Here is a 10,992-nt window from a genome sequence, read left to right as displayed (position 1 = left end):
CGTAGTATCCCAATATAAATATATATAAATTAAAAAGTTAAATTCTTATTTTTCTCCATAATCAAGTTTTTGGTTTTGTTGCAAAATAAGGAAATATAAGTGAAAAATACCATCAGAACTATTGTTATACTGTGCATAAGCATTAAGTATTCAGTGATCAACTTTTTGGCACCGTTGCCGAGGATTAAATCTTTAAGTAGTGGTGTCAATTTCATAAATCCTTACATATACAGAATATGAGGATCAACCACCAGAAAAGATCACCTTCCTTTACCCTTTCAAGACCAAATGTTGGATAGATTGACAGGGAATAAGTATTATAATTTTTTTTATGGATATACCGGTTATCACCAAATTCCAATTGCTCTAGAAGATCAAGAGAAAACAACATTTACAAACCCATATGAAACATTTGCTTTTCGTAGAATGCCTTTTGAACTATGCAATGTACCTATAATATTTCAAAGATGTATGATGTCAATATTTAGTTTTTTATAGAACATGGAATGGAAGTGTTTATGGATGATTTTTTCGTATTTGGAACTTCGTTTGAGTTATGCCTTAATAAATTAGAAAAAGTTCTAGAAGTATGTGAAAAAGTTAATTTAGTATTAAATTGGGAAAAATGTCAATTTACGGTTGAAGGAGGTATTGTACTTGGGCATAAAATTTCTGAAAAAGGCATGGAAGTAGATCCTGCAAAAATTCAAGTTATGGGAAAATTACCACCACCTACTAGTGTTAAAGGAGTAAGAAATTTTCTAGGACAAGCTGGTTTTTACAGGCGCTACATAAAAATTTTTTAAAAAAAGATACGAAATTTGATTTTAATGAAGAATACATAAAAGCATTTGAATTATTAAAGAAAAAATTAGTCACTGCACCTATAATAATACCACATAACTGGGAAAAACGGAAAAACTATTTGAAATAATGTGTGATGTTAGTGATTATGCTATTGGGGTTGTATTAGGACAAAAGCACAACAAAGTTTTTAAGGTTATATATTATGCTAGCAAGACTCTAAATGAGGCTCAAATTAATTATAGTACTACAAAAAGAGAGTTATTAGCTATTGTTTATGCCTTTGATAAATTTAGACCTTATTTAATTGGAACTAAATGTATAGTGCTTACAGATCATTCTGCTATTAAATATTTAATGCAAAAGAAGGATACTAAACCAAGATTAAATAGATGGATACTTCTATTGCAAGCGTTTGATTTTATTGTGATTAATAGAAAAGAAAATGATAATCAAATAGCTGGTCATTTGTTTAGAATAGAATCAGAAATATTAACTAATTTTGCAAATGAAATTATAGAGAATTTCCCTTATGAACAATATTTAGTATTGATGAAATGGATGTACCGTGGTATGCTGATATAGTGAATTATATTGTAAGTGATATTCTACCACCTGATATAAAAAATCCACAATTAAAGAAGTTTATATATGATTCAAAAGAGTATTTTTGGGATGACCCATATTTATATAAATAATGTAAAGATCTAATTATTAGATGTGTGCCTTATGAAGATACTCAACAGATAATTGAAAGATGTCATGATTCTAAATTTGGAGGACATTTCGGAACAAATAGAACTGCATATAAAATTTTACAAGCTGGATTTTATTGTCCTACTATTTTTAAAGATTTTAATGAATATATTAAAACGTGCGATAGATGTCAAAATTTTTTTTGTGATGTTTGTGATTAAATTTTGAGTTGTCTTATATTTTTGAAATGTTAAATTACACATTGGAAGTTGAAATTTTTGGATGTGTGTGGATTAGATATTATGGGACCAGTTATGCCTTCATTTGGAAACCTATATATATTACTTGTTATCGATTATATGTCCAAATAAATTGAAGCTATTGTTGTACCTATATGTGATTCTCGGAGTGTTTCTAAATTTTTAATTAAAAATATTTTTACAAGATATGAAATGCCTAGAGTAATTATTATTGATGGAGGATCTCATTTCAGGAATAAGAGAAGCAAAACATTAATTAAGAAATATGATATTACTCATAGATTCTCTACTGCTTATCATCCTCAGACTACTGGTCTAGGAGAGATATCAAATCGTGAAATTATACGCATTTTAGAAAAGGCTGTAAATCTTTATAAATTAGATTGGTCTGCTAGACTTGACACAACATTATGGGCATATAGAACTGCTTATAAGACTCCTATAGGAATGTCTCCACACAGACTGATATTTGGAAAAACCATGGCACTTACCTATAGAATTAGAGCATAAAGCATTTTGGGGTATTAAGAAATTTAATTTTAATCTAAAAGATGCTGGTGAGAAAAAATTATTGCAACTTAATGAACTTGAGGAGATTAGAAATGAATCATATGATAATGCATAAATCTATAAAGAGAAAATGAAAATATGAAATGATATGAAGATTATTTAGAAGAAATTTGAATCTGGACAAGAAGTTTTATTATATAATACAAGATTGAGATTGTTTCCAGGAAAACTGAAATCTAGATGGTTAGGGTTATTTAAAGTAATTAAAGCATATTATTATGGAAATTTTGTAATTAAAGATCCTAACACTGAAAAGATATTTAAAGTTAATTGGCATCGTTTGAAACACTATTATGAAGGGCACATACCTCAATTTAAAGAAATTTTAATGTTAAGTCAACCCAACTAAACAAATGGTATGCCGGGCTGACAACATTAAACCAAGTGATTTATGGGAGGCAACCCATACTTATATGTTTATGTATTACTATTTAGTTTGTTAAGTGTCTTATATATTAGTAGATAATAATCCTACACAATTAAATTTATTATAAATTAAGCTTAATATTGGTATTGGATGAAAAGTTCAGATTTAATTGACGAAAAATAAAAAAAATTGCAAAAATTTGTCCACTGGCGCGGACGGCACCAGAATGGGCGACGACGACACCCAATGAAATTGATCTCAGTGCCGACAGTGCCCCTCGAGAGTGTCGGCGGCGCCGAGGAAGGTTGGACGGTTCCTGCAACTTTTGGCAGACTTTGGCGAGATTTTGCTCCATAATAACCACCGACAGGTGTTTCTAAAGTTATAAAAACTGCCTAGGATGCCTAGAAACTTCTTATTTTTCGGATTCCATGGCTTCCAATTCCAGAAATACTTCGAGGTATGGAGTTTTTAATAGAATGAAGTTTATTAATTTTGATGCGGAGAAATTATACAACAAAGTCATTACGAAAAAGAGACTTATCAAGGAGAGAGATTGATCAAGAAGAAGAGATTGATCAAGAAAAGAGGATTTGTTAATCATGGGATGATCAATCCAAGGGCTCCAGTTGACAAGATCATTCTGCGAAGGCGATGGGAAGTTCTGTGTTACACTACTGCTACGGTTGTTATACCTGTAGTGAAGGAGTTCTATAGAAATCTATATGGAATTACTTAAGGATTTGTCTTCGTTCAAGGTAAAGCTGTACCATTTACTCCTGCGAGGATTAATGAATTGTATATGATAGAAAATGTTCCAATCTGTCATTATGCAAATTTCATTCCTATACGAGATTTGATGCAAGATATTTATAATTTTCTGATGGATAGAAGTGATATGTGGGAAGAACGAGATGAAGGATACATTAGTTTTCCTACTTCATCACTTAATCCAATTTCAAAACAATGGCATTTCCTTATTTGTGCAAAATTACTCCCTACTATGAGAATCAGTAGAGTCACCAAGGAGAGTGCTATTTTAAACTACTGCATTAAAATAGAGAAACCTATTGATATAGGTTCAATTATATTTAAATTTGTAATGAGAATCATAATGAATGGGCTATTTATGGACTTGGGCATCCTTCTACAATTTTTCTGATTTGCAATCAATCCCAAGTGTCATATGAAAGTTAGGGAAAGTTTTACTACCATGGGAGCCTAGGATTCCTATTGATGATCAATATGTTAATAATGGAAATGAAGCACTAAATGCTATTATATATCATTCTTCATATGCTTCATCTCCATTAATGCCACCAACAGTTGGAAGTTCGCTTGCTTTAGAGAAGAAATTGAAGAAAAATGAAAGAGAACATCAGAGTATGATGAATGCAGTAGGAGATCTCAAGTACCTTTTTGATCACCTAGATTGGAGAATGAAAGAAAATTTTGATCACACTGGAACTTTTGAAGCAAGATTAGTTTGGATGTTTAAAAAAAAGACGTGGATCAAAGAAAATTCGACAGATCAATTCTCCTACAGATCCTTCTATAACCTATATGTTCATTACCAATCTATGGGAGGTATTAGAGGAGGTGAAAGCACTGAAGATGAGGCTGAATGAAGATTAGGCTGAATGATTAAAGATTGTGAACTCTTTACTTGCTTAAAAAGTTTATATGTTTTAGTGTAATTGTATGGATTTGATTAGGTTTGATTTGGTTTGTTTTTTGCTTTAGAATTCTGAACTTTGATTTTGTGTATAGTTTTGTGTCAGCGTTTAGTGTTGTGACCTAATTTCGACAATGACTTTTTATTAGTTTGTTTAATAGGTATGAATTTGTGAAATGTGTTTGTAAATGTGTTTGTAAAAAGTGTATAAGTGTATTTCCATATATAAAAGACAGTTTGTTGTTGTTTGTGGAAATGATTGTTTGTGAAATGTGTATTTATGAATTTAGATAAAAATTTGTGTTTAAAAATACCAATGGCTTTAGATAAAATTGAAAGGAAAATGAAAAGTTGAAAAATAAAAATAGTGAATTTCGAGCCTTCAGCACCGACGGCGCTGGCATTGGCACCGACGGCGCCCTCGACTCGAGAGCAACAAATTAACCCTTTAATTCACGATTTTCATTAACCCTTTAATTCTTGATTTTCACCACAAACCTCCATTTTTCCCCCTTAAGTCTCCTTCAACCTTCGGTTTTGCACCTAGGGCTTGATTTTGGCCAAATTTGAGGCGATTTTGAGGCAAAGAAACTTCGGATTTCATCTTCTCTCGGTAAGAGCCACACTTTAAAGTAAAAATTTTTTGTTTTCACCACAAATTTTTCTCACATTGACTAGATCAAAAATTTTGAATTTTTTTTTAGAAATTTTGAGAAAATGTTAGTGGATTTAAGTTTAAAGTAATTTACATTTTGATTTTTAGAATTTTTGGGATTTAATAAAAAAATTTCAATTTTTTTCTAGATTTCCTATGACACCTAGATCTAGCAAAAGAAAGCAGAGATTTATTAGCTTTAGAGCCAGTGCTCGATTTCATAGTTTGCAAAAAAATAAAAAAGTAATAAAAAAGTAATTCAAGACCGAGGTTTTAAAAATCCGGGAGGAGAAGTTGAACGATTGATTATTGTTCGGCAATGGGAAAACTTCTGTTATTTTACTGCTGATGCGATAGCTGGGATTGTAATGGAATTTTATGCCAACCTTCCTGATGCTGCTGATGATTTTGTTTTTGTTCGAGGAAAAAGGGTGGAGTTTACTCCAAGAAAAATTAATGAATTTTATCAGTTAGAAGATGTGTATAAATGCCAATATCATTCTTTTTCTGCTACAAATTAGGCTTTAGATGGAGTTATTTCTTTTTTGACAAGTGAAAAAGGGGCTTAGAAAATAAAAAAGGAGTTAAAGTTAACTTTCCCCTTTCTATGTTAAATGTAGTATCAAAAGCCTGACACTATTTTATTTATGGGAGGATGATTCCAGTGAATCATCATAGTGAAGTGACCAAGGATAGAGCTATCCTGAACTACTGTATTCAGCAAGTGATGGATATAAATGTAGGCTCTATCATTTATATGAACACTCACTCTATTGATATGGGAGAGACCACTGGTGGATTGACTCACCCTGCTCTGATTTACACACTTTGTGAGCATACAGGAGTTGATGTCAGACTTGATGAGGAGAGGATTGAGCCTTAGAGACCCATTGGGCCTGCCAACATCAAGACTTATGAGTCCCATGTTGATTGGAGATCTGGAAGATAGGCCGGGAATATTCCTTCTACTTTTAGAAACCCTAGTGAGCCTACTTCAAGAGACCCCAACAATAGGGAGTTGTTGGACCAGATGATGATTCAAAAGGGAGATATAGTAAACAAGAAAAGGAAGTTTGCAGCTCATGAGGCTGTTGCACTCAGTGAAGAGCGTAGTGCTATTATTCAGAAAAAGCTTCCTAAAAAGTTATTAGATCCTGGTAGTTTTACTATACCTTGTGCAATTGGTGAAAAGTTTTTTTGGAAAAGCCTTATGTGATTTAGGAGCGAGTATCAATCTTATGCCTCTATCAATTTTTAAACACTTAGATTTAGGAGTGATTTCCCCTACTACTGTAACTCTTCAGTTAGATGATCAATCAATAACTTATCCTAAAGGAGTTATAGAAGATGTATTAGTAAAAGTGGATAAATTTATTTTTCCTATAGACTTTATAGTATTAGATATGGAGGAAGATAAAGAGATTCATATTATTTTGGGGAGACCATTTCTTGCAACAGAGAGAGCTATGATAGATGTGCAAAAAGGAGAATTAATAATGGGGGTTAATGATCAAGAAGTAACATTTAATATTGGAAAAGCTATGAAATATCCTGTAATAGAAAAAGATAATGAATGTTTTAGGATGAAATTTACTGATTATCTGAGTAATGAGCAATTTAAGAAAGTGTTTGAAGAAAAATTAAGGCAAGAAAAATTTAGTGAGAATGAGAATGAAATAAAAGAAGAGAATTTAGATTATATTCAGGACAAATTTGAAACTTTAGATTTGTTGGAAAATGATAAAAAAATCTTATTGCTTCAAGTATTAAACCACCTGAACTTGAATTGAAAGTATTACATGCCCATTTAAAATATGTGTTTTTAGGAGATTCATCTACATTGCCTTTTATTGTATCTCTGAGTTAATTGAAATTTAAGAATAAAAATTAATAGAAATGTTGAAAAGCTATAAAAAGGCTTTTGGATTGACTTTAAAAGATATTAAAGGAATTTGTCTTTCAATTTGTTTGCACAAAATTCTATTAGATGAGCAATACGAACCTAAAGTTGATCCTTAGAGGAGATTAAACCCAATAATGAAAGAAGCTGTTAAAAAAGAAATCTTAAATTTGTTAGATGCTGAAATTATATATCATAATTTAGACAGTACTTGGGTGAGTCCAACTCACTGTGTTCCAAAGAAAGGAGGAGTGACCGTTGAAGTAAATGAGAAAATGATTTAATTCGAATAAGACAATTTATTGGTTGTCAAATTTGTACAGATTATAGAAATTTAAATATGGAAATTTAAATATGGCCACTAGGGGTGAATAGGAAAGATCACTTTCTCTTACTCTTTCTAGACCAAATATTGGATAGATTGGCTAGAAAAAAATATTACTGCTTTTCAGATGGATATACCAGGTATCATCAAATTCGAATTACTCCTGAGGATCAAGAGAAAACAACATTTACAAGCCCTTATGGAACATTTGCTTTTCATAGAATGCTATTTGGACTATGCAATGCACCTGTGACATTTCAAATATGTGTGATGTCAATTTTTAGTAATTTGATTGAACATGGAATGGAAGTATTTATGGATGATTTCTCTATATTCAGGATTTCATTTGAATTATGTTTAAATAATTTAGGAAAAGCTCTCAAATTATGTGCAAAAATCAACCTAGTACTAAATTGGGGAAAATATCAATTTATGGTTGTAGGAGAAATTGTACTTGGGCATAAAATTTTTGAAAATGGCATGGAAGTAGATCCTGCAAAAATTCAAGTTATTGAAAAATTTCTACCTCCTAGTATAGTTAGAGGGGTAAGAAGTTTTCTAGGACATGCTGGTTCTACAGTTGTTACATAAAATTTTTTTCAAAGATAACTAAGCCATTATGCCAACTTTTAGAAAAAGATACAAAATTTGATTTTGATTTTAATGAGGATATGAGGATTGCATAAAAGCATTTGAATCATTGAAAGAAAAATTAATCACTGCACCCATAATAGTTCAACCTGATTGGGAGAAACCATTCGAAATAATGTGCAATGCTAGTGATTATGTTATTGGAGCTGTTTTAGGACAAAGGCACAACAAAGTTTTTAAAGTAATATATTATGCTAGTAAAACTATAAATGATGCTCAAATTAATTACACTACTACTAAAAGAGAGTTATTAGCTATTGTCTATGCCTTTGATAAATTTAGACCTTACTTGATTCAAACCAAATGTATAGTGCACATAGATCATTCTGCTGTCAAATACTTTATGCAAAAGAAGGATGCTAAACCAAGATTAATTAGATGGATACTTTGCTGACCTCATTTTTGTTTGAGGTTTAGTTTTTCCTCTTTAGTAGACTAGGGTCTAGCCATAGGACTTTCATGTTGACTATTCCTAGAAAAATAGAATATGAACCATCACCATTAGAAATTCTACCATCTTCTTTGCTCAACTTGAAGTACCACATATTGGTCTCAACCTCCAGCACTTAGTAGGTGGGGTCATTATGAGGGTGCTCAAAGAGAGTCCCCTTAGGACTGCCTGGCCTTAGAGTTGACCTTAGGTGCTGGTCTGGAGCTAGTTCACTCACTACACTCACTACACACACTACACTCACCTCACTCACAATCACTCACAATCCTAAACCTAAAACTTGTTAACTTTCATCCCTGGATCTTTTGGGAAACTCATGTAGGTGGTCCCCAAAACCCACTAGCCCTAGGCTAGGGTTTAGCTAAGACCACTACATAGAGGACCCAACATGGGATTTTCATTAGTCCATGACTTGTTGATGGTGGTTAGAACTCCAACTCTGTCGAGATTCCCAACCTAGCCTTTTGCCCCTAAACTCCCCCCAAATTACCTAGACATCTTAGGGACCCCAAATTTGGCCAAAATTCCCAAATTTCCCCAAAATACCCAAATTGGTTCAAAAACCATTTCAAACACCTTGAAAACACCCAAACTACTTAAAATCACCAAAATTTGCCAAATTTCCAAAATACCCCTCCTTGGCACAAAATCCCAAAAATTCCAAAAAAATCCCCAAACCTCCCAAATATTCCCAATTTTATTTTCCTTAACTACCACATGACCCAATTTGGTCAATTTGACCACTTTTGACCAAAACCCCCAAATTGCCCTTTAAAGGCCCATATTTTCCCCAAATCACCTCAAATGTTTATCAAATTGGTCTCAATTTACCTCAATTTCAATTCTAAACTCAAATTAACTCTTCATATGAACAATATAAACCAAATCCAAGACCAAATAGTCCATGATTTGAACCTAATTTTTATTTAAACCAAAAACCCAATTTTGGCCCCATAACTGCCCCATAACATTTTGGCCCCATAACTTGGTTCCACCAAATTGAACCCATGGCCAATTCAACTTGCCACAATTTGTGTTGAAAAACCTTCATAATATTATCATACATCAAAATTTACCTTCAATTGGCTTTGATGAAGCCTTAATTTCATTTTGATTTCAACCTAAGTCCAAAAAGCCCCAAATTTGCCCCATATTGGCCATGTCTCAAAATTTTATCAAATTGAGGGCCTTATCCCCAAAATTTCCACTCCATTCCTTCATGAAAAATCTTCACAACATCTCCCTTGATCATTTGAATCATTTAATTTGGAATTATTCAAAGGCTAGCTCAATCTAGAGCCATGTCTAACCCAAAATGCCCAAATTGACCAAGATTCAAAGAATCCTTTAAATTGATCCTCCAATTGAAATCAAAATCATTTCAATTCTTCACCAAAAATCTTCATAACAATCATCTACACAATTTTGAATAATTAATTGGGCCAATTTACATGGCTAGCATATCCCAAACCCAAGCTTTGATCACTTGAACCCACTTGGACCCATGCACTAAACTTGACCAAACCACCTTAAAGCAATCAAATTAACTCCACCTCAGCCATTGGTTAGACCCTAAGACTGAGCCAAAACCCATCTAACCCAAGCTAGATGAGCCATGGTCCAAAAGTCCCCCAAATTAAGGGATCTTATTTCCAAAAGTACACATGCTTAAGATACCCTTACCAAAACTAAACCCCATTGCATTAAATTGCTTTGACATATTGCCTTGGATGCCTTGAGCACCTAGACACCTCCCCCTTCCATGGTTGGCTGGCCTAGTTGCCGGAGAAGCTCAAAATTGAGAGCCACCCTCATGGAACTTCACCCAAATAAACCCAAATATTCACCCAAATAAAACCTAGAGGCCAGCTCAGCCAAATTAAATTGTAGAGCTCCTCTGCCCTCCACCTAAGCAGTACAATGCACCCCTTAATTGGCCATTACAACCACCCCTTAGCCATTTTTATAAAAAGCACCTCCCACGGCCATGGAAGGGGGTGCTAAAAATTTCTTAGAGAGACGTCTCCAATTTGAGCACAGAGCTTCACTAAGATCCCCTCAGTGCATTACAATTATTTTCCCTCACCAATTTCCACTTTTGGAGTTCAATTTTGAGCTTGAAATCTTGTCGGAAACCAGGATAGAGCTCAATACACCTCCACAATTCACCAAACTCAAATTAACTTGACCCACGCCTTCACAATAGTGAAAGAAGCTCAAGCCTCATCAAATTCCCTCTCACAAAGCCTCTACCATAGCTCTAGACCAACACCCAAATCCGGACGTGATCGAAATCATACCTAGGCCTTACACCAAGACTAGAGTCTCAATCCCTAGCCTCTTTGGATCACAATAAACGTGCCAAGACTCTCTGATCAAAGCTTCACTTCTCAGAGCAAAGGTATAAAATCTCTCCCCCTCCCGACCCTCTTTTGATTCTCCATTTGCTTAGAGTTAATTTGATGGCTTGATCACCTTATGGATGTGTTCATCTAGTCTAGACGAGCATTTTAAAAAAAATTCATCCAATTTGTTTAAGAAATGAGACAGATCTTAAGGATAGAAGATGGACGATTCTCGGGCTAAACTATCCAGGACGATGATGGAGCGTCGTCTGATGGCACGTGTATCTGATGGA

The sequence above is a fragment of the Phalaenopsis equestris genome, unplaced genomic scaffold, assembly GCF_001263595.1.
Source record: "Phalaenopsis equestris unplaced genomic scaffold, ASM126359v1 Scaffold226623, whole genome shotgun sequence".
Lineage (NCBI taxonomy): Eukaryota > Viridiplantae > Streptophyta > Magnoliopsida > Asparagales > Orchidaceae > Phalaenopsis > Phalaenopsis equestris.
The sequence above is the reverse complement of the archived record's forward strand: the minus strand, read 5'-3'. Positions refer to the sequence as shown.